The following is a 25412-nucleotide window of genomic DNA, read 5'->3' on the forward strand; positions in this document are numbered from 1 at the left end:
CAAACGCATTCTGATCTGCTCTACATCAGGGTCCGTTATATTCTTATTTTGACTGAATCAAGTAATGAATACTCTTGTAATCTCAAAGCAATACGGGCCTAACATATTTCGACATCAGGCTCTCCTCTTAACAACGGAAAGGACAACGGGTTTCCACCAATTAACTTTAAATGGCTTCGGAGTTCAATTGCGATGCAATCTGCGAATGCGGGCTCGTTGGTCTAGAGGTATGATTCTCGCTTCGGGTGAAAAAAGAATATGCGAGAGGGCCCGGGTTCAAATCCCGGACGAGCCCCGTTATTGGACATTTTCAGCGATTTGCTTCACGATTTTTGCATTGACGCTCGAGATAATTGGCTATATCAAACAGAAACACTGAAGAAGGAATTGGAAATAGTTTTCACGGCAGGTAAGTTTGAGGTGTCACATTTTGGAATGTCAAACCAGCTGAGTATTTATTCTGTGAGGGTTAGAGCACCGGGGAGTGCAAATCAGCATGGAGAGAGAGTCGTAGAGGGGCATAGTTTGCTGAAACCCGTCTCATATGCAGAGAGACTGTGGGAAAGGTGTTCGGCACGCTGGCCTCAGGAGGTCAGTGTAGGAGTTGGGAGACTGTGTTGCTGTTACACTCTGTTGTTGAAATACGTGTAAAATGGAAACAGCGCAGCAGTCTTTGGAAAACGATGGGTCTGCATGTTGATGAGCGCTGTAGACATTAATGTGGAAGAAAGAGAAACTGGCGAGTGAACTTATATAATTTAACCTCTTCCCTTTTTCCGACCAGGACACAAGTGCCTCTAACTTGCATACAATATCCGTTTATACATTTCATACGGTTTCGAATCGGTTCGGGCAGAAATTAGGTGACAAGCGAAACTGCTCACTCCAGTCACATTGCTGTGCCAAACGCTTGGCATTTCGAGAGCTGGAATTTTACCACTGAACTCATTTTCTTCTGATCCAGATTGAGAGTCTCAGTTCTGATCTTCACGAACATCTGCCTTACGGATGTAACTTACTTCAGAATCAGAATCAGATTCGGGTTTAATATCTCGGACCAATGTCGAGAAATCTGTTAAATTAACCGCAGCAGTACAATCAATGCATGATACATATAGAAATAAAAATCAAACATTCAATTAGAGTAAATATATGTATATTAAATTGTTAAATTAAAAATAGAGAAAAACAGATAAAAGAGTGATGCAGTGTTCATAGGTTCAATGTCCATTTTGACATTGGATGGCAGAGGGGAAGAAATGTTACCTGAATCGCTGAGTGTGTGGCTTTAGGCTTCTGTACCTCCTTCCTGATGGTAACAGTGAGAAGAGGAATGTCCTGGGTGATGAAGTCCTTAATGACGGTCGCCGCCTCTCTGAGGCACCGCTACATGAAGATGTCCTGGACACAACGGAGGCCTGTCCCCAGGGCGGAGCTGACTAATTTCATAACTTACTGCCAGTCTCGCCGCTGGCTTTTCGGGGCAGCGCTGAAGATCCTCCAGCCCTGTCAGTCGGCGACGTTCAGGGATTCATTCATCGTGTCAGTAGCTTCAACTCGGTTTTCACAATTCCCTGCCAAGTCCCGGGTAGCGATTCAGAAATACTGACGGATTCATATGTAGACGGACTCTTCATTTTCGATTCATTGAACTTTTCTTTGACAAGTTCGGCTTGTTATCTCTGAGCTGAACCCTCGAATTTGTGGGAGCGGGGGAACACTCTCAGTCTGCCCTCTGCCATTTGACTTGTTTGGCATGAGTGACCCTACCAAGAGCCAAAGCACTAACTCCTAACTCCAGCCACCTTCGCTCTCCAGGTTACTGAGCCAGGCAAGCCTTCACACCGCGACTAGGTTGTGTTCTGTTTGGAGGCTGCGGATGTGATCACTAATTACAAGCCAACCGTGAGACGAATACCAGGAATGTCTGACAACAGACCGAGCTGAAACCAATCACGTGAAAGTGACAGTCTCAGCCCATCCTGCGTTTGCAGTGAAATGTGCAAACCCTTTATGAAGAGTGTCGTTCCCCATGACGCCACTCGTTGCTCCATTCTGTAGACACTGAACGATTTCAGCAAGGACCAAGGACAGATTACTCACAGTCACTCACACCGGGTGGTCCGGAAGAAAAGCCATTGCGTTGACTGTACCGCTGAGCAATGACTGGGACGTGTGAAGCATCGAGGAGGCGGTGACTTTCCCTGCTACCCATGCTGCACTCGGAACTTGGAGGAACACATCGTTTACGTTGACTCTGCAGGCAATCCCGTTTCTAATGAAACCAATAGGCGTCTCAGCATCAGATGGATATGCTGGTTATGTGGAGTCGAAGCAACAACCATCTCATCAATTTTAGTAAGACCAGGGAATTAATTGTACTCCAGGGAGAATGCGTCAGGTGAACAAACGCAAATCCTCACTGGAGGTTCAAAAGTGTGAATCTATGGAATTTGTTGCCACGGGCGGCAGTGGAGGCCGGGCCACTGGGTGTATTTAAGGCAGAGATTGATAGGTTTCTGAGTAGTCAGGGCATCAAAGGTTACGGTGAGAAGGCGGGGGAGTGGGACAAAAGGGGAGATTGGATCACCTCATGATGAAATGGCGGAGCAACCTCGATGGGCCGAATGGCCGACTTCTGCTTCATTGTCCTATGGTCTTATGGTCTTCTGGGTGAATATCTTCGGGTTCCTGGGCGTCGACATCTCAGCGGATCCATCCTGGTCCCAACATGCTGACGCGGTCACTGCTGACGTCATAATTGTTCATTAATGAGATTTAGAGTGCTGTCGAAGAATCAAGTGCATTTCTGTCGGCGTACCTGGACAGCATTGTCAGTCATTGCGTCACAGTCTGGAGTGGGGCGGGGCTCCAATGCGTAGGATCGAAAGAAGGGGCAGAGAGTTGTAGTGATGGGCACGCCTCGCCAATATCATGTTCTCAGTACGGTGCCAAAAGAAGGCTGCGTGCATTATTCAGAATCATCACCAGACCAAACATGCCCTCTACATATTTCTACCCACGGGGGTGGGAGTGGGGGAGTGTGGCGTGGGGTGGTAGATGTTGAGGAGTCTGAAAATAGAAAATCACATTTTTATTAAGAGCCGCTTTTTCTGCTCAGCTTAGACATTTCTCAACACATGAACGCATGAACTCTCACTAACAATTCCCTTTTTTAATTTCTATTTATTTTATTTATTGTAATTTATAGTGATGTACAGAATTTTTTTTAAAAAATCGTTAGTGAGAGATAACATAGGATCAGAGGATGGGAGTTATACGCGGGCCTCTAGCAGTCGACGTTGAGTACAAATGACAACGGGAGATGCACAAGGCATGTGAAAATGGCAATATTACGATGGTCCTTGTAGGATCTCAACATGCAGGTAGTTTGGGAATGCCTACTGAATGGTTTTTCAGAGTACATTGTGGTTGAGCCCATTAGGAAAAGGCAGTTGTGGATTGTGTGTTGTGTTGTGCTTTGACCAGGTAGATTAGTACACAGGAATGCTTCAGAGGCAGTGATTGTAATGTGATCGATTTTATCCTGCAGTCTGAGAGCGAGAATCTAAAATTAGACGTATGAGTATTCCATGCAGTAAGTGGAACTGCATTGGCACGAGTGAGGAGAATAGAAAGGTGCAAACGGTTAATATTATACTCAAAGCCTGCATGTACAATACAACTCTGATATTTGTCTGCTCCATACAGCAATTAAATACCGAGAGACCATCGGTTTTCATGAAAGGACAAACATCAACCCCGGCACGAGAAAAGAAAAGAAACAAATCTCTTAAACCCCAAAATGCCTCCTCCCCGCAGCAAAGAAAGAAAAGAATATAGCGACAATAGCAGTCCCCCAACACATCACTGGCAGAAAGAAAGTCCGTGAAGATAACAGTCCTCGACCCCGTCACTCGCATGGAAACACAATAGCAATAGCAGTTCCCGACCACGTCATTTGCAGAGAAAAAAAATCAGGGGCGATAACAGTCCTCGACCCTGTCACTCGCAGAAAACAACAGCGACCTAAGTCTAGGGTTAGCCAAGTCGATTGGAAAGGGGAACCAGCAGGGCTAACGGCAGATCCAGCAGGGCTGATGTTCTAGGGGCAATTGGAAAGGCGCAGGATAGATGCATCACAAATAAGAATAAATATTCGATAGGGAGAATGAGGCAACAGTGGCTGACACTGGAAAGTAAAGGCAGCATAAAGGCAAAAGTGAGGGCTTATAATATAGCAAGCATTAGTGGGAAGCTGGAGGTTTGGGATGCTTTCAAGATACAAAAGAAAACCAATAAAATTTGATGAGAGGAAAAATTAAATGGCTAATAATAGAGAAAAGATCATTTTTTCGGAGATATGAAGAATACAAGGGATGCGAGAGTGGATGTCAGAAAGCTGGAAAATGATGCGGAAGAAGCAGTAATGGGGGGAAAGGAAAAGACGGACGAACTGAATGAATATTTTGCTCTGTGAAAGACTCCAGCTTAATGGCACCGATGAACATGGGTCAGAGGGCATCAGTGAGAGTGGATGTTATGGCTCCGGAGAAGGTGCCTGTGAAGCTGAAAGCCCTGAAGCTGTATGTCAACGGGACCAGTTGGACTACACCCCAGGGTTCTAAACGTGGGAACTGAAGATTCTCGAGGCAATAATAGTACTCCTTCACGTATCATTACATTCTAGAATAGACCCTGATGGTTGGGAAATTGGGATTGTCACTCCACTCTGAAAGAAGGAAGGGAGGCTAAAGAAAAGAAAATATAAGAAAGGTAGCCTGACTTCAACGTGTTCAAAAACTCAAAAGATTCAAACACATTGAAGATCAAAGACAGTTGAGGAGAATGGGAGAAGATTTGTCAAACAGATCATCGTGTGATACGGTGATGCACATTGGAAGGAAGGATACGGTGGGATACAAAGATTTGGGCACCGATGCTCAAAATTTCTGTTACTTTCAACAGCTAAGCGAGTAAAAGATGACCTGATTTCCAAAAGGCATAAAGTTAAAGATGACACATTTCTGTAATATTTTAAGCAAGATTACTTTTTTTTTTATTTCCATCTTTTACAGTTTCAAAATAAGATAAAAGGAAAAGGGGCCGAAGCAAAGGTTTGGGCCACCTGCATGGTCAGTACTTAGTAACACCCCCTTTGGCAAGTATCACACCTTGTAAAGGCTTTCTGTAGCCAGCTAGGAGTCTTTCAATTTTTGTTTGGAGGATATACGTCCATTCTTCCTTGCAAAAGGCTTCTCGCTCTGTGAGATGCTTGGACCATCTTGCATGCACTGCTCTTGTGAGGTCCGTCCACAGATAGTTGATGATGTTTAAGTCGGGGGATTGTGAGGGCCATGGCAAAATCTTCAGCTTGTACCTCTTGAAGTAGTCCTTTGTGGATTTTGAGGTGTGTTTAGGACCATTATCCTGTTGTAGAAGCCATCCTCTTTTCATCTTCAGCTTTTTTACAGACGGTGTGATCCTTGCTTCCAGAATTTGTTGGTATTTAATTGAATTTATTCTTTCCTCTACCAGCGAAATGTTCCCTGTGCCACTGGCTGCAAGACAAGCCCAAAGCATGATCGATTCACCATTTCCGTTACCGAAAATAAATCAAGTACAACTCTCACTTCAGGTGCAGCCTTACGGTGGGTGCTGAACATTGATGGAGCTGCGATGGCCGAGTGGTTAAGGCGTTGGACTTGAAATCCAATGGGGATTCCCCACGCAGGTTCGAACCCTGCTCGCAGCGCTCACACTACAAGCAGCAGCGTGTAGTGTGCCAATAAAATTTAACACCCTGGATGCTGTCTGAGCGCTGGCCCCAAATGTGTTCAGTTGACAATCTGCAGTTGCCTTGCAAAATACCTGATCCACCCATCGGCTCGCCATCTCTATTTCGGGAACAGTTTCCTTTGACAGTCTCACCGCAACCGGTCGTCCTTTATTTTAATCCCATCGAAGTACATGACCTCACACATTCCTGAAATCCTGTTTATTCAAAATAAACACTTTTGTCCAGTTTTTGCCCTCACTGAACGAACCAATTGCAGCCTAAATATTCTCATTGCAACCCATTGTCCGACTACGTCACGTCATCAGCCACACACAGTCAGGACAGCTCATTAATGAGGGACGATAATTGACCGTCATGACACTGCCGATGAAAATTCTTCCAATCTGCAAAGGAGCAACGTCGACACAGATAGCACCGGATATTAGGGTTGACCTTGGATTTCTAAGGTCATGAGACAGAAACACACGTTCAGCGGTTCAGGAACAGCTTCTTCCCCTCTGCCATCAGAATCACGAATGGACTTTGAAGCTTAGAACACTACCTCACTTTATTAATATACAGTATTTCTGTTTATACATATTTTTCATAATCTATTCAATATCGGTAATTGATTTACTTGTGTATTTATTATTATGTTTTATTTCATTTGTTGTTATTATTATTATTTTCTTTCTCTGCTAGATTATATATTTCATTGAATTGCTGCTGCTAAGTTAACAAATTTCCCGTCACATGCCGGTGATAATAAACTTGATTCTGATTCTCTGTTCAACGCGGTACTTTCCCGATTCGGTTTTCATTAACGACATGGATTTCGAGGTACTGAGTTCTGGTACCGTATCCAACACAAATCTGGAGCCGGTAACACTTTCTTCAATAGATCGACTGGGGAGATTCGAGAATTTGTGGAGTTGACATCCCATGTTTCCGTCGGTTCAATTCTCGCAGCATTTTTAGCTGAGAATATATACCAGATTAGGACGTCCTGATTCAGTACTTCAACGGAAAACATTGAAAATTTCTTCCACCACACCCCCCCCCCCACCACACCCGCATATGCTGGTCGCCGTCTTGAGTTTCTACTGCACGAAAATAACCGACAGTGATTCAATTCATCTGTATCTAGTGAGGGATTTAACCGAGGGGATCATGCATTATACGCAATTGGTGATTACGTTAAAGTGAACTCAAATTTATATTTATGCGCATATCTATGTGTACTGTTACGTACCCGTGACACGTGACAGTGGTACCCTTGTCACGTGACTGGGGTTGAAGTTATACTGGACTTGAGGTGATGGTCTTGTGATGGTGGAGTGATGTCATTTTCCCGCCAGTAGAGGTCATGTGACAGGTTTTTTTACAGGGTATAAAAGGAAGACCCACCCTGTCAGGTGGGGCAGTTTGTGGCTGGATTTGCCAAGCTGACTTCATGTCTCTGCGTGATTTAATGTGATGACGCAGTTTAGTTGAAAAATGAAGTTTTATATAATGCCTAAAGTTTAAAAGGTCATAGCCAACAGTTTCTTTGCTGTGGACAGTGAAGATAAGAATTTGGAAGATAAAAATCGAGGAGAATCGATTTTCGACGGTGGATTGATTTCGACCTTATTTGATCCTCATTCGGAAGGATTTCGTTGACTGTTCTCGTGTTAATCTCCGCTGGGATAGCGGGAGATTGAGGACAGAGTGTGGAAGAAGAATTTAGTGCCTTTAAGCCGTTATATTCCATAAAATTCTTCGTGGGAAAGTTCGACGCCGGGGAATCGAAGGACATCGACGTGGAAGAGAATTTAAATCGCTTTAAAAAGTCTCTCCTTTAAAAAGGACTGTGAGCTTTTGAACTTTCGGCATACCGCTTTAAAGAACTGTTTTTTTCAATACCGTTTTAAAGACTGTTTTGGACTGCAACGCTATTAAGAACTGTTTACGCTGTCGCACAGCAGCTGTTTTCCGGTTACGTTTGAGTTTGTTTACTTTTGAGGGGGTTGTTTTCAGTGTTTAATAAACGTGTTATTTGTTATAAAAACCCTTGCCTAACTCATCTATATTTATTGTTGCCTGAATACGTAACAGTACACACAAGCACAATGAAACATGCACTTGCTGATGGGTGGGGACAGGTGGAAACTAGCCAAATCGACATGCCAATACAGCCTTTTTAGCTACGATATTTTTACTTTGCAACCGAGTGTCTAACAATAGATTCCGAGTACAAGCAGGGCGATTGGTACCGGTCTGTTGTACAACTGTATGGATGCAGAGCGCCTCGCTTCATTCACCAACGTACTTCCTTAAGTTAGACAGCGGACAATTTATCGCACTGAGCAGAATCCTTGCGTCCAAATCAGACAACAACACACACAACATTTGTGTCTGTTGTTGTTTGAATTTCCAGCATCTGCAGATTTCCTCGTGTTTGCAATACAAATCAGAACTAACTTCGGAATGTTAAGAATTAATGGCACTAATTTAATGTTAATTGCCTTTATAATTGAAGAAACTGGGAGAATGGCATCAATAAGTATAACGTGCTCCTGCTCCCTCTGTTGAAGGGCAATGTGTAAACGGATGAACCATTTCTCCTCCTCAGTACAAACGGTGATAATACTTACGAGTCCTGCAGCGTTCGGGTTTAAATGAAGGGACGGAAAGATCCACTTCGTTTTGTCGGTGAGATGAGTTACTCTGGTGGTCAAAAAAACACTGGGAGGAAAACAGTGGCCGAAAGTAAACATGAAATTGATAAATTGCCGTGTAACTCTCTCTCTCTCTAACTGCCTTTCAAATCTCCCTTGTTCTGTCGACGATGTGACTCTCTCCCCTGCCTCACTTCCATGTTCCTCTCTCTCTAACACACCCACACACACACATTCTCTCTCTCTCTCTCTCTCTCTCTCTCTCTCTCTCTCTCTCTCTCTCTCTCTCTCTCTCTCTCTCTCTCTCTCTCTCTCTCTCTCTCTCTCTCTCTCTCTCTCTCTCTCTCTTTCTCTCTCCACATCTCACTCCCTCACTCCCACACTTTCCTCACAAGTTGAAGCGAACGCTTAGCTATCAATATTCGTGTTCAGTGAAAGGACTGCGTGAATGCAGTGGGACGTTTATAGATTTTCCTTTACAAGACAGCTCGGGTGGAGCGCAGGGGAGCGGGTGTAAACTGGTGCTGAAATGTCGGGGCGAACAGGTAATATGACATGAAGGAGTATCAATTTTTTAAACAAATCTGCTCCTGGACTTTGGTTCAGTGCTCCGTTATGACACGACCACCATGTGAAATTTCGGTTAGCGGAAAACACTTGAATTGTCAACTTAGAAAAATATTTACATATTCAATAAGAAATGTTGTTCAGCCGCGGCTGGGAAAGGGGAGATTGAGATTATGACTGATTCTCTGAAGTGGGCAGCACTGTCTCTGAACGCGAAAAGCTTTCGCCGTTTCATATCACTCACTGTACAGACTCCCCATTGCTCTCTTGTCTACCGAGCGACCCCGCCTATTGCCATAGACAAATCGGTTCGCTGACCTTCCGTCAAATCAACCTCGCCAATTGTCACTGACGAGGTGTCATGGTCCGACATCAACCAATCTCGTCAAACAACGTGCAACTACCTAGCTCCCATTCGTGTATGCAGATGTCAATCCAACATGTTATCCAATTGCGGAAATGGTTTCATCCAAGAGCTGTTCCCTCCCACAGACTCTGACTGCCTCTGCCTCCCCAAAGTCCCGTCAAAACTGAGCAAAACTCAGGACAATGTCCCATTATATAACATTCATATCCATATGCTTCTGATCGAAGCTGGGGGCGCTGTCAGGGCGTCGAAATAAAGGCGGGCGACAGAAGATTATCTCCTCTCACCTTGGGAGACGGTAGAAGATTTGCTGGAGGACACCGACCGATTTTTGACTCGCAACTGCGGTATGGGGAGGGGGGAGGATTGCGAAAAAGTCTGGGCCAGCCTGATCTTATTGAATGCCGGGGCTGGCTGAAGAGGACTAGAGACTCGCCCTTCTCTCCGTTGTCTGTCTGTTTAAAGAAAAGGAATAAACAGCCTTTTTTGGGCCTGGATGCTCTCCCGTGGATATAATAGTTCGCAATCTATGTCATCAGTTTGCCTGAGGAATCATTTCCAAGCCTGAAACTGGCACAAGATTGATATCTACCGTTTGTTCATGATGCAGAATTGTACAATTTATGTTTTGCGTACTGTCTGTCTTTTCGAGCCTGCAATGATACTGCAAGTGTTTCATTGTACCTGTCCCTCACCGTCCCTGTGCACACGGCAATAAACCCGACTGGACCTGACAATACTCACTGAGATTTGAGCAGTGATGACCCCGGGCAGATGAGTCAAGGTGATGTAGGCAAACTGAGTGAGTAGGACCAGAGTCCAATATGGGAAATGTATGGTCACCCTCTTCTACAGAGAGACAGCATCTCTGAGTGGATTGAAGTGCAGTGAGGAGTGAAGAAGATCAAACCTACATTGTATCGATTGCAAGTTATTGTCTGTAAGACCTCGCACAGTTATTTCCAGCTTTATTGAGACTGCACCTGCGATTTTTTTTTTCAAAGTCATGTTTTCATTGTCTAACAAGTGTCATACAGAACAAATAACGAATCGCTGCAGGAACAGTGTACAGTGGGTCAGGCAGCATTTGTAGACGGAAAGAGGTAGTACACACAGTAGAAAGCAGGAGAATGGGGCTGAGAGGAAATGTCGAAGCAAACCCGATTGGCCAAACGGCCGAATTCTGCTTCTATATTTTGTGGTTTTATGGCGCTGAATCAGGCGGATGCAGGTTAAACACTGACAGGAATGGGGTTGTTGCCGAGCAATGAATACACAAAATAATTTAAAATCAACACATTAATGTACAGCAGGAAATATTTTTATTCCCTGACCGGGAATCGAACCCAGGCCGCAGCGGTGAGAGCGCCGAATCCTAACCACTAGACCACCAGGAAAGCTGATGATGCGCTGCATCACAGCAACATATACTATCAAATCAGAAAAATACCAAACAAAATCAATGGATAAATAATAATAATGAATGAATGTGATAAATATTGTCACGAATCTACTGCTCAGCACTTTGCATATCTCTTGTTCACCCAGTGCTTCTGGTTAAGCAACACTCTGGACTGTATGAATCGGTGGGAAACACTCGTTCTCCAGTGTCTTTATAAAGATGGTAAAATTCAGATTCTCTTATGAGCCCTGCGTCATTTTTGTTTCTGTCCTCGCCTCGAAACAATTCAGTAGTTGGCCCCCGATTCCCGTGACATTGTCGCCGATACATCTGGTGTCTTGTTCCTCACCCTCCGCCTCGGTGGAGGTAGGAGAAAGAAAACCAGACGTTCAGAATGCCCGAAATATGGTCTGGGGTTGGAATGGTGGGCTTTCCTGATCGTGCTCAAACCGTGGTCGAGTGTGCGGGAGCCGCTGGTACTGAGCATGATGTGCTGATGACAAATAAGCCTGATAGAAAACCCGCAATTATTTGAAAGTCCTCAGGGTAGGCAGTCCTTGTTTGCTGGTCGCGGCACACAGTACATGGTATGCTTGCTTAACATCTGCTCTGGCGGTATGTGAAGTGCCGTCCGGATCAATGAGGAGAACTCTCTCGGTAAGCAGCACCGACAGAACTTAATCATTGAATGTTGTGATTAGGGGAACAAGGGTGCGGCAAGACCGCTATGTACGGAGAGCATGAAGAGTTAGTCATGAAACAACACCGCTGTTCCACATCCCTCCCCCCCCCTCCACCCCAGCACCACTATACCTTCTTATCTTCTCCGAACGGTGGATTGAGAATTCTTCCGGCTGTTCCACCGAATTGAGCCATGTCTCCATGAAACAGAGAAGACAGAAACCCCTCATTTCCCTCCGAAACTGCAATGTTGCGCTGACGTAATGCATCTTGTTTTCAAGTAATTGGCCTTCCGCGAAGAAGATGCCGGGTAGAGGACGTTTCGTCGCCCATCGATTTAGTCTGACTTGAAGTCTTCCGAACCGACCTCTTTTCCGGCAATGGTAATGGCTGACCTTCGCTGATCGCTGAAAGGTGCCGCACCTGCATTCCCGAGAGTCAAGTCCATCTGGTCCTTCAGCAGCTCCTTAAACTGCCGGTTAATTTAGACAGATCAACAGTACATTTCTTAAAGGGAAACTAGGGGCTTCAGATTGCAGCCACAGTGGTTCAGCTGAAATACATCTGGACATTTTGCGAGCTGTCGGCAATACGTCGCGTGTATCGCCAGTGCCATCGTGGATCTTTGGATTTATAAACAAATCTCAAAATTCCTAAAGCCGTATCAATAATGTAGACATCCCGCTCTTACTGGAGCCTACAAAATGCATCACCTCGCACTTTATCTCTCTCCTGTCTATGCCCCTCCCGCTTTCTACCGACACCAAACACCCGACTCCGATCTCTCTCCCCATCGAAAATCTTTCACCAACCCCCGATCTCTCTACACACCAGATTCATCGCCTTCCCCGGCGTCCCTCCCCATGGTCTTTCTCTACCCTCCTCTATCTCTCGCTACCTCACCTGCCTCTGTCCCAGTCACTTTCTCCCTAGTCCCTCTGTCCCGTCTCTGGCCAGAGTCGACTCCTTTCCCCGGTAATAACTTTTCTCTTCATTGACTGCTCATGGAATGTCGCGAAGTGAACATGGCGTCTGAACCTACGTGCTTTTTAGTTGAAATAATAAAAGTTACAAGTTTGCAAATGCAGATATTCTGTACCTCACTGATCATTATTAAAAGGGGTGTTTCTTCTAACAGTGGCGTCCATCATTAAAGTTGCTCACTAACTAGTCCCGCCCTCTGCACAGTGTTACCATTGGTATGGAGATACAGAAGCCTGAAAGCTCACGCTCAGCGATCCAGAGACAGCTCCTTCCCCTCTGCCACCTGCAACAGATGTTTTGTTACTTTCCCTATATTTAGTTATACTTTATTTCATTGTACTGCTACAGTGAAGTTAACAAATTTCACCACATCTCCCGATTATATTAAATCTGGTTCTGAATCTGATTCAGATGCAGCGGGGATGTGTTAGTTTGATCTTAAATTAGTTGAAAGTCTGTCAGAACTCCGTGAGACGAAGGGTTGTACTGTGCTGTACTATTCTCCATTCTATGCTCTATCTAGTAGGCCGTATCTCACTATTTAAGTCCAATTGATTAATTATTTAAAGCTACGACGCCTTGCTTTTCCAGACTACTCTCAATGCGTCTGATAATCCTGCAGGAGAAATTAAAAAGACAATAGGGCATATATATCAGTACCGACCGCTGGATGATCTCCATAGCTTTGCTTGGAAGGAACTCGTCAAGTATTATGTAATAATGAATTGCCCTCGGTGTTCAGACTACGCTGGTCATGGGGTATGAAGGGAAGTATCTGGATAAACAGGAACATTCGCGATAGTCCGTATGGGCCAGTGCATAGTAGGTTATGTCTAACCAATCTCACAGATCTTTACCAGGTAGTTACCCGCAATGCTGTTGAAGAAATTTGTCAGGTTTCCGTGTGGGAGGATGCTCGGGAAGGATCAGTCGCTTTGCGTTCACAATGAGGTAGTATCAATGATCTGGATAACAATGTCGTTACTCTGGATCAGCAAATTTGCCAATGACACCAACATTACGGGTGTAGTTCTCAGCGAAGAAGAGTACTGGAGCATGAAGCAGGATCTGGACCAGCTGGAAAAATGGGCTGAAAAATGACAGATCGGATTTAACACGCACAACTGTTAGATGTTGCCCTTTGGGCGGACCAGCCAGGGTTGGTCTGACGCAATGAGAAATAGGGCACTGAGGAGTACGATAGAACAAACGAATCTGGGAATGCAGGTCCATAATTCAATGAAAGTTGCGGCACAGTTACACAGGGTCGGAGAAACAGCTTTTCGCACATTGGCCTTCATAGACCAAAGTACTGAGTACAGGAGTTGGGATGTTACGTTACTGTTGTTTAGGGCTTTATTGGAGCCCAATTTGGAATATTGTGTACAGTTGGGCTCAACCACCTGCAGGAAATATTCAAATAAGATTGAAAGAATGTTGAAAAACATTACACGGCTATTGACGGGACTGAATAAAAACACAAAATGCTGGCAGAACTCAGCAGGCCAGACAGCATCTATGGGAGGAGGTAGTTACGACGTTTCAGGCCGAAACCCTTCATCAGGAGTGAGGTAACATGGGAAGGTCAAGGGGGGGATAAGAAGTGGGGGGAGGGATGAAGTAGAGAGCTGTGAAGTGATAGGCTGAAGGGAAATGTGCTAGGGGGAAGCTGGAAAATTAAAAGAGAAAGAAAGGTAGGGCGGGGCGGGGGGAGATTGTTGTGAGGGGGGGAAGAGAAAGAGAACCAAACTAAAATTATAGATGGGGATGGGGTAAGGGGGTGCAGGGGTATCAACGGAGGTCTCGTTCTAATTTCGTGGCCATCGAAGCCACGAGTATCCCGTCCAAAAGCTCAGCAATATCTTTCTTCGCCTTCCGAAATTACCTGGACCGTATCCCTTCTGGCACCGGAGAATCATCTATCATAATGTTTTCCAAGTTTCCAGCAAATCCTCTTTCTGAGCGTCGGCAGGTTCTGGTATATCAATGTATTCAGTAAGGAGCTTCACTGCCTTTTTGGACTCCAGATACAAGTTTTCCTCTGATCTGCCCACACACTCTCCAGTCATCCTCCTGTTCTTCACAGTGCAACTCGTCAAGGACTTCTTAAGCCCCTTCTACCTCTTCTAAGTCCATTGTTAAATTCTTTCCTTTTTACATTGTGACCCGCTGTAGCCTTACCTGATCCTTTCCTCCTAATCTTTAAGCTTTGTTCTTTCTTCCTCTTGACGAGTTATTCCAACTTACTTGTCACCCAGGGTTACTTTACGTTACCATCCTTTCCCTGCTTCACGGAGACAAGCCTATACTGAACCTTATCTTAGTGCTCCCTAGACAATCCCCACATATCTGTTGCGTATTTCCCTGAGTACATCTTTTCCCAATGTACGTTCCCAAGTTCCTGCCAGGTAGCACCATACATCGCAGACCCCAAATTAAATACATCCCATGCTCCCTGGTCGTATCTCTGTGTAAGTTAAATGTCGGGGAGTTCTGCCCTGTCGTTCTGAAATTCTGACCCGCGGAGAGATCTGTCACATGACCCGATTCCTTTTCCAATATGGGATCTGATCTGGATTGTTTGCTAGTCTGCCTTTCTTCTTATAGTGACATGAATCCTTCCTGGACACAACTGAGAATTTATGCTAAAACTTAAACTTTATTTTTACCCTTGAGAGGTGCCGACGAATATTAGGGAAGTTTTAGTTTTACATTCCAATAACTTGGCACATGTCCAGGTTCCGCTCCCGGTGGGCGGCCGTACAGAAAACACCAAATCGGTGTTCGCCCCCTTCATGTTTCTGTGTTCGTCTCACAGTCAATTGACAAACAAACGCTTCACGTTGTCCTCCCTTCCTGCAGCTGCGATACTATCCCTGGTTTGCCATCGCACTCCCTTTACACTCTGTTACACGACGCTGTCCATTTTGAAACATCTAAAACCCAGAATGTCCTAAAGCCATCCCTGCCCGTGTGACAGTCGAGTGTCTGTGATAGTTTGGAACAAACTTCAGCCAATGTAACAATCACGCCAGCAGCATTGAGCATTTGTATTGCTACCTACCTGAACTGAATGAAGTCAGCAATCTTCCGCCAATTCTGCAATTTCTGGATGCCCAGGCATATGAATGTTTGAATTTATGACATATTTGCCAAAGCTGTTCATTGTAAAACGGCTTTATTTGAAAACTCCCCTGAATTACCATAGACACGGCGCTATCTACACAGATGGCCATTTAATGTAAACACATACTTCATTCCATTCCTCAGCTCTTCTCTGAATTTCCTCTGTGTCAGTGTATAGATACAAGTATTGGTGCACATGCTGAGAAATTGCAACATTAACCCAAATTGCTGTAGGATGTATACCGGGGAACTCAAATATCTGTCCTCGTAAAAATAGTTTTGCGCTTGCCATATCAGGGAATGGGCTACAAAGGGCATCCAAAATAATATGAAATTAGCCGATATAGAAAACAGCAAAATCATCGATTTTCTGCGTTTTTCCACCTCGGCATCTTTCTGATTATCGCTGCTGTGCCGAATCCTCCTGCGGACTCTATTTGCCACAACAATATGACTTACAGTTAACCCATTAAACACCAGGATTAATCCGATTGGTATCAATGGTGTTAAAATGCTCTGCAGTAATGTATATCCTCTCCACTCGGGTGAAGTAGCGTATTCATATGTGCCGGTGCACCGCCACGGTGTGTTGTCAATGATGACGTAAGGTTGAAGGGCAAAGTAAAACGGGGCACATTTCCCGCAGCTCACTGTAACCACTGTCACGATAACCACCGTTGCTGTTCTCTCGGTGCAGTATCGTTCCCGCAGCTTTCGGCAACATATTGCGATAAAGCGATCGAAGGTAAAACTGACCGTGAACCAAACAGAACAGTCCCGCGTCACAGCCGCAAATACAACTGTCAGAGCGCATACAGGAGTGATGAGCAGGGATCTGGAATAAATGTAGATATTGTTGGTCTGGTCCAGTAAAGCAACAACGATAACCACCATCAGATCCGCTGTTGCCATTCCAACCAGGTAACGGGTGATGCATTTGGAGAGTCCGCATTTTCCCCGAGAGAGGATCACAATCGCCGTTAAATTAACTGCAAGAAATTTGGAAACAAAACAGAAATATGATCAGTTCCCTGAATCCCCCATTCTACCGATGCGATGCAGGGTTTGGTCTGTTTGGAAGTGGAAAGCGGGAATCCAGTGTGTGCGGTCTCGGTCGCTGCACTCCGGCTGGAGGACAATGACGGATGTGAGTGTCAGTGGATTGGCGACCTTCCCACAGTTTAGAGCGAGGCATCCGAGTTCCACGAGTCACGGACCGGTGCGCAGTCGATCGCTCCTGTAAACAACACCATTTCCATTATTAGAGGTGAAATAGCTGAACGGATTGCTTGTAGCGGTGACAAAATGGCATCAGGGAGATATAAAGCACGAGTTCTCATTAACTGACTTACAGAAGAACAGACCTACGTGTCGAAAATAGACTGGACCGTCATTTAAATAAGCTGCCACGTTGTTATAAGGTCGAAGTGTCTGCACTGATAGAGACTCAGAGCTAGAACAGCAGAGACCGGCATCACTTCAGAAAGCCTAGCGAGGTGAAATTATGAAATAATGTCAATATCGGCACCAACTTAATTGTCAATAAAAGAGAACACTATAATCAAAGTATGGAAAATGGAAACAAAACCATTAGATGCCTGAATCCTCCATTCCGGAAACACGTTTCAGCCGACGGTAGCATCTGTGTTCAGTAACATTGCGGATACCGCAGCAGAGTAACAACGGCACCATACATAAAGTAACCAGCTCCAGCATCTTACCGGGGACACCAACCGCTACAAGTGTGGGATAGAAAATGCCCGCGATGTAGTAAATCGCCGGATATCCCATATTCCGTCAGAAGCAGCGTTCAGTTGTGCGGAGCGTTTCAGCTGCTCAGATGGACTGGGGATCGGTTTAGCAGACTTTTATTGAGGAGAGAGCAATTCCACTGAGGCAATTAGCGTGGCGGTCACGTCAGGGACATTAGTGACAACCAACTGCACAAACACTTAAATTAAACTATTTTTACTCACTCTGTCACCGTGCCATGAATTTGACTCCTCAAGGGACATTGCAATCTATTTACTTTAAAACAAAATGTAATGTGATTGTTGCAAGTTTAATTTCCATGACACCTGACCTCACCTATTCAAAGTGGACATAGTTGTCTCAGTATTGTTTCTAACATACGCGTTCATAATGGAGTTGATTTATTTTGTAGCATTCAACGGAGCACATTTGCTTCTAAAACAGAGGGGACGTGTTTGGTCTGGCAGGTGAAATGGAGAACACTTCTTTATTAAAGGGGAACACTCGTTCATTCCCGTCATTCGTTCGTTCCAGTCATTCCAGGCGGTGCAAGTGATGGAAATCACAGTGACAGCTGACATGTTTTACAATAAAATGCACTGCACATATTCCTACAAACACCTTAAAAGATCCACAGCAATATTCCAGAGACCTTTGATCAAAAAGGGAGCGTCTCTTCGGGAAATTAGCGAGGGCTGTGGACAGTTCGAAGAACAATGATTTCCAACGCACACATGGGCCGTTTGGCAGGAACCAGACCTCTGCCAGTCAATGACCTGACCACCCCGTACCCGTGACGTGCAATGCAGTCTGTTTAACTTTAAAGATATTCTCATACCTCCCACAAATCTACCACTATTTCTCCATCCACTCTCTCTATGAACAAAAGTCTCAAGTGAAATCTGTGAACTATCAGCAGGTTCTCAAGATGTTTTCCCATTAAGTTGCGCTTTTTCTTAACTCCTGATTTACTGTCAGGTATATTGCCTTTCGAGCGACACTATGAGCATGTGCAGAACAGCGTAAGTGTTCAAGCTCACCTGTCAATCACACTTCCTTCTGCTCCTGCAGCGCACCGCTCCGTGCCGATTGTGGTTCTCGTACCTAGGAGCGGCCCTCAGTTTATTGGAGGCGGTGTCACCACTCAGTTACCATTCTGGAACCCGTAGAATCGTGCGGCCTTCGGTTGACTCGAGAAAGTATCACCTTGAAATTCATCCTTCCAAAGTGAATCACTCCGTAACGTTCCGGGTTGAACTCCGTCTGTAACTTCTCAGCGCTGCTCTGCGTCCTGTCACTGTCCTGTTGTAAACTCTGACTATCTTCTATACCATCCGTAATTTCACCAACCTCCACATCATTGCAAGTACAATAAATCACCCTTCCTCCTCCTCATCCAAATCATTCATAAATACACATAAAGCAGAGGGTCTCAAAACAGATTTCTGCAAGAATCCGCTAGTCACCGACATCCAGGGAGAAAACACTTCATCTCCAACTATCCTCTGTCTTATGTGGGCGTCAGACTGATTCCACCAACCAACTTTCCCTGGACACCAAACTTTCTGACGTTATGAATGGTCCTACCATGGCTAACCTGAACGCCTTGTTAAAATCCATTCATATCAGATCAATTATCGCCCACTTTATTTCCAGAAGACCACGTAACTAACACGTTCTCCCATCTTTTTTCTCTCTTTTATAGTCTCCGCCTTGGCATTCGGCAAGTGGAAAGATGTGACCTATCCTCATCCTCCGGGTACAAACTGGAAGTGTTTGCCTGAAACATAACTCGAAGAGGAACATCTCATCTCGGTCCAGGGCATCACATTGACAATATGTTTTCTAGAACTCAGCTACTAAATGACATTGACTGTCTCCAAGGGGTTTGAATTGGTTAAAATGATACCAACCCAACTTGTTTGGAACAGTCTAAATTCGATATACTGGTGGACTGGCTCTGTCAGCGATATCACATGTCCCTACAAATCGCGAAGCTGTAAAGTGGCTCGGCTGATGGAAAGACATTATAACCTTCTGTCCTATTTCCTACTCCCGCAGTTTTGTTTGCACCTCGAAATAAGCTTTGCTCTGCTGATCCTTTCGTCTCCTATTATGTGAGGCAACATAATGGGTCTCCTTAATAGAGTCAATTAATTGCTGCCTGCATTTGTCCTTCCCAATGCCACCATGCTCGGTTGATGATAAATCTAGCCCAAACAAGGATTCTAACTCTTTCATTTTAGCTAACATTTTCATTAAAGTTATGTTCATCCATTCAACAATTGCACTGTATTATGGTCGATAAGGGATACCAACTGTGTTTTACCCCAAACAGTTTCATTACATTTTGTATCACATGTGCGGTGCAGAGGGGACCATGACTGGTTCTAGAGTGCTTGTCAATCGCCAACGGGTAAAAACTCTCTCAAAACCAAATCGTGGCTGCAACGTCAGCGGTTTTCATTATCTAGCTGGGGAAGCCTCTCTCCACTTGGTGAAAGCATCCCCTATTTCGAGGATATATTTTAGTCCTCCAGGGGATGGAGATGAAAATCCACCAAAACAACGCTCTAAAGTAACACATGCTCCTTCTACGGAGCGTATCTTAAAATACTTCTATAGCCAATTCATCTGGGTTATTACTGGGCACAACACAAACAATTCTTACAATAATGTTGTACATCCCCTCGCAAATTCGGCCATCAACACAGATTCTACAACTGTTCCATAGTTCTGTCTGCTCCTTGATGCCAACAAATGTCATGGTGACAATACATCATCTGGTTTATAGACAATAGACAATAGGTGCAGAAGTAGACCATTCGGCCCATCGAGCCTGCACCGCCATTTTGAGATCATGGCTGATCAATTGCTATCAATACCCGGTTCCTGCCTTGTCCCCATATCTCTTGATTCCCCTATCCATAAGATACCTTCTAGCTCCTTCTTGAAAGTATCCAGAGAATTGGCCTCCACTACCTTCCGAGGCAGTGCATTCCAGACCCCCACAGCTCTCTGGGAGAAGAAGTTTTTCCTTAACTCTGTCCTAAATGACCTACCCCTTATTCTCAAACCATGCCCTCTGGTACTGGACTCTCCCAGCATCTGGAACATATTTCCTGCCTCTATCTTGTCCAATCCTTTAATAATCTTATATGTTTCAATCAGATCCCCTCTCAATCTCCTTAATTCCAGCGTGTACAAGCCCAGTCTCTCTAACATCTCTGCGTAAGACAGTCCAGACATCCCAGGAATTAACCTCGTGAATCTACGCTGCACTTCCTCTACAACCAGGTTTCTTTCCCATTCTGGCACCAAAAATCCGTCATTATTAAACACAATCCCTTTCCGTGTCTGTATCCCTCGATACTCCATATACTCTTCAGAATCCTCTCCTCTTCGTACCTTTGCAAACTCCTGATCCTGTTGCTGTGTCATGACTAACTCTATATGTGTACAGTTTGGTGGTTTCTCTGCCATCCCTACCTCTACATGTGGATTCCAGTTCATCACCCAACTTGATTCTAGGTTCGCGAACTCACCAGCCTTCCTGCTCCCTTCCGGGGATGTCTTTAACTGAGCCCTCTCCTTTTTTCATCCATCAGTGTCTCCTCTCTCATTCTCAAATATTTACTTCATCAAGAGAGCTGATGGTAAAGGTTTGCCTTCTATTGCAATATAACCTGTAGATTCCCATAACGGTAAATATTCCGTCAAAGCACCTGAACATGCATTGAATGAAGGGAGATGGGTCACGTACTTTCATCAGAGATTAGTCTCATTCATTCCGCATCTTATTCAGCGCAGAAGCAGTGAGTCTCAGGGCTTGATCCTGTACTCTACTGTTCTATGATCCCAATGTGTCCAGGTGATGTGTACACATTGTAATGTCAATCTATTCATCGCTCGCTGACTATTTACCGACATTCATCTCGTTCTTCTGCACTGATGAGTGTACTAGAGAGCAGGGTGTCTTGCAACGCAGGAGCAAACTCTACCGCCCACCATGTCCCTGACGAGCGGAACACCCTCCGGCTGTGCTGTGACATAAGCAGTGACGCCAATTTCTCAGGATTTTATCAATCAACCGGATGCTGCAATGTGGAACTCCGGATTACTCCAGATGAGAAACTTGAGCTTCCCTCGCATTCCTACTCAGAAACTTTTTCAGTGCTGCCACGGACAAGGCAGTCACAATTTTATCACTGAAGAATACATGGCATATTGCAGACCAGTCTGAAGCTGTGATAAGAAAATCGAAATGATTATGATATTATTATGAGTGGTACATAACTCAAATAAATTCATGTTCTGGTGCACTTTTTAAAAAATATTTGGGGTTCATTCGCCCCCCACTGTCATTTAATTTGAGTTAATTAATATGATTTCCTTCCAATTTTTTCTTAAGTGGATTTGAGTTGGCGGATTGATATTTATTTTTCTATGCAAGCTTGTAAGATGTATAGCTCCGCGGTTGTGCTCCCAATGTTTTTTTATGTTTGTTTGTTTTTTTTCCAGTTAGTAGGTTTCTTTTATTTTCCTTCATTTTCTTTCAAAAAATTCTTAACACTTTATTTTCTCTTATTATTGATATATTGCTTAGGTTTGTTAATCAGTTATTTGCTAATTTAATTCTTTATTGTACATAATGGCATATTGATTCAATGTATCTTTTTTATTAATCTTCAATAATAATTAATATAAAGATTTTAAAACGATAAAATGAGAATATGTGACAGGATCGGCAAACATAAGACTACAGAGATACACGATGAAGGAGCAATTTAGAATTGCTGAGGGAAATGTATTCCTATAAATGCTGGAACATGAGACGCGCTGCCTCGATGGGATTTATTTCAACGAATTATCAATTTAAGTATTTATTTGAATTAATTAGAATGATTATTTTGTTTATTCTCATTATCTTTTCAGAAGTTGCTTTGCCAAGCCACAGGAAATTACAGATTAGGTGCAGTTCGATTTGCTCTATGTGGTGGCAAGGTGTAGCTTGCAGGATGATGTCGGGCCGAATGGTCTGTTTGTCATATGACTCTATGACGCTGAAAGTACCGCTCAATAAACCGTCATCATTCATCAGTGCACTGTCCCTCTCACAAAATTAACGTAAACCGACCGCAGTAGACTCTTGTTCTAAAAATAGCTCAGGGAATACAGGACGTGTGTTAAGAGTGTTTACTGAAAGAAGATATAGTAAGAGATTTGAAATTGGGAGGGGAGGGGAGACCCGAAATGGTAGGTGAAGACAGGAGGGGGAGGGATGAAGCTAAGAGCTGGAAAGTTGATTTGCAAAAGGGATTCACAGCTGGAGAGGGAGGGGATCACGGGACGGCAGTCCTAGGGAGAAAGAAAGGGGGAAGGGAGCACAAAAGGGAGATGGAGATCAGGCATTTTGTAGCGCTAACAGAGCAGAAGCTCAGTGCCGCTCTTCATTTACATTGATACTTTCACGGTCGGCATGACTTATTGGAACTGTCATGTTGCTGCATGTATTTGCCTCTGAGTACTACGCCTGCAACACTTAAAACTCAGTATCATTTACGATGAGGTGGTGCTAGATGGGCTGCTCATTATGCAAGTTCTAATATGAATTCCATTCAACACACGCTCTACTCTAACGTCTACAGCAGGTACAGAAGTCAGAAAACATAAAAAGTCTACAGCACAATACAGGAGCAACATGTCGCTACTTTAGGATTACCTAGGGTTACCCATAACCCTCGATATTTCAAAGCTTCCTGTACCTATCCAGGAGTCTCTTAAAAGATCCTATCGTATCCGCCTCCACCACCGTCGCCGGCAGCCCATTCCGCAGGCTCACCACTCTGCGTATAAAAACATATCCCTGGCATCACCTCTGTACCTACTTCGTAGCACCTTAAAACTGGGCCCTCTCGTGCTAGCCATTTCAGCGCTGGGAAAAAGCCTCTGAAGATCCACGCGATCAATGCCTCTGATCATTTTATACACCTCTGTCAATTCACCTCTCATCCTCTGTTACTCCAAGGTGAAAAGGCCGAGTTCACTCGTTATTCTCATATGGCATACTCCCCAATTCATGCAACATCCTTGAAATCTCCTCTGCACCGTTTCTATGGCTTCCACATCCTTCTTGTAGTGAAGCGACCTGAACTGGGTACAGTACTCCAGGTGGGGTCTGACCGGAGTCCTATATAGCTGCAAGATTACCTCTCGGCTTCTAAACTCTATCCCACGATTGATGAAGACCAATGCACAATATGCCTTCTTAACCACAGGGTCAACCGGCGTTGCAGATTTGAGTGTCCTATGGACTCGGACTCCAAGATCCCTCTGATCATCCACATTGCCAAGAGTCTTAAAATCAATAGTACATTCTGCCATCATATTTGACCTACCAAAATGAACCACCTCACGCTTATCTGGGTTGAACTCCATCCACCACTTCTCAGCCCAGTTTTGCATTCAATCAATGTCCCGTTGTAACCTCGGACAGCCCTCTACACTATCCACAACACGCCCAAATGTTGTGCCATCAGCAAATTTACTAACTCATTCCTCCACTTCTTCATCCAGGCCATTTATAAAAATCAAGAGGAGTAGAGGTCCCAGAACAGATCCCTGAGGCACACCGCTGGTCAACGGCCTCCATGTGTAGAATATGACCCGTCTACAACCAGTCTTTGCCTTCTGTGGGCAAACCATTTCTGGATCCCATATTTATATGAGTTCAGCAATCTTGACGGTATCTCCAACACCTGCTAATTAATCCACCAAGGACAAGCAGTAGTACCTGGAGTACGCACCACGTGACCCGTGCATTTCAACTCTCAGTCTGTTCTGATTTGGAATATTTCACCATTCCCTTCTCAGCACTGGAACTTATTCCTGGAGCTCCTCCACACAGTTGTCTGTTTTATTTTTAACTGGACTTGTATCTCACAACCATCATCTGGAGGGATTATTCAGGGATGAACAGTCAACAATGGGTTTGCTAGTGGGCCCTATCAGGAAAATATATAATTTAAAAGTCCAACTCCTTCATCATTCGGGTCACTGGGAATGTCTGTAACTCTGAATGTGTTCTGTTTTGCTTACCTTCACTGCAGCAGCTGAGAATTAAGCTCTTTCCATATATGTTCGAGATTCCGTCCGCAAATCGATACATTTCTCTCTGCCTCGCTCGCTCTCCCCTTGGATTCTGTTCTTTATGCCCCAAGCCAGTTTCCATTGCTTTGTTTCTGCAACATTCTGTCCGCATCTGACCCCATCGGGACTGTCCCCAGGAACGCCTGTCACCGAGAGTGCGGGTTTTCGCTGGACAAGTATAACATCCGCAGAACTCCTGCCTGCACCAATTCTGCAAAGTGCTTTGTTTGATGGATTGTCTGGGGTTTTACACCAAGCGGTGCGCTGTCAAAACAAAATATTCATCGTGTAAATTCTAATTTATGAATTGTTGATTTTGATCGATTAATGGAACTGAAGTTGATAAGAAAAACTGAAAGTCATTTCTGTTTCCTTCCTGTTTCCATTTGTAAAATATATCCCTTTCACTGGAGTTGTCATTTAGTTCCAGCATGATTTTAATACATATTTAACGATATAATTAATAATGCAATTCTTAGAAACAGCTCGATTATTTTCTAAATAGCAAACATTGGAATATCTTCTGATGAAAGATTTGAAATGGAAGCCTTATTCGTTTTTCCATAAACGATACCTGGTCTGCAGATATTCAACTCCACATTCTCCCTGCCTTTCTAAATTGCTACTGAATAAATTCATTAATTCCCTTTTAGGGAAAGTTACGGAGCTCAAAGGGAAGGGAACAGAGTCAGAAAGAACGACACCCTTCCCCGATCTGATGATGGGGAACTGCTCCACGCACAAGGGAGCGATGTGGAAATACTTTGTGATTATGAGTGACCAACGTTGGACAAAATAGTGAGGGGATTCCAGGAGCTCGCTGTGTTAAGACACGCGCGTAGCACAGAATCGCAATGAAGCATTGGAGTTTCAATTATAATACAGCTGTTTGCATAGATGTGTTTTAATATAAACAGATCCCGATTGGCAGATATAACTAATCTG

The 25412-nt window shown here is 44.3% G+C and overlaps 3 non-coding genes across 3 annotated transcripts; 2 read left to right on the forward strand and 1 right to left on the reverse strand.

Moving 5' to 3' along the window:
- Positions 1-210: 210 nt before the first annotated feature.
- Positions 211-295, forward strand: trnap-cgg (transfer RNA proline (anticodon CGG)). The gene is given in 2 exon segments: positions 211-246; positions 260-295. It is a non-coding gene; the product is annotated as a tRNA-Pro (tRNA).
- A 5378-nt stretch (positions 296-5673) lies between these two features.
- trnas-uga (transfer RNA serine (anticodon UGA)) lies at positions 5674-5755 on the forward strand. Its single transcript has one exon. It is a non-coding gene; the product is annotated as a tRNA-Ser (tRNA).
- A 4943-nt stretch (positions 5756-10698) lies between these two features.
- On the reverse strand, positions 10699-10770 carry trnae-cuc (transfer RNA glutamic acid (anticodon CUC)). Its single transcript has one exon. It is a non-coding gene; the product is annotated as a tRNA-Glu (tRNA).
- Positions 10771-25412: the final 14642 nt, after the last annotated feature.

Source organism: Hemitrygon akajei, unplaced genomic scaffold, assembly GCF_048418815.1.
Source record: "Hemitrygon akajei unplaced genomic scaffold, sHemAka1.3 Scf000045, whole genome shotgun sequence".
In the NCBI taxonomy this organism is placed as follows: domain Eukaryota; kingdom Metazoa; phylum Chordata; class Chondrichthyes; order Myliobatiformes; family Dasyatidae; genus Hemitrygon; species Hemitrygon akajei.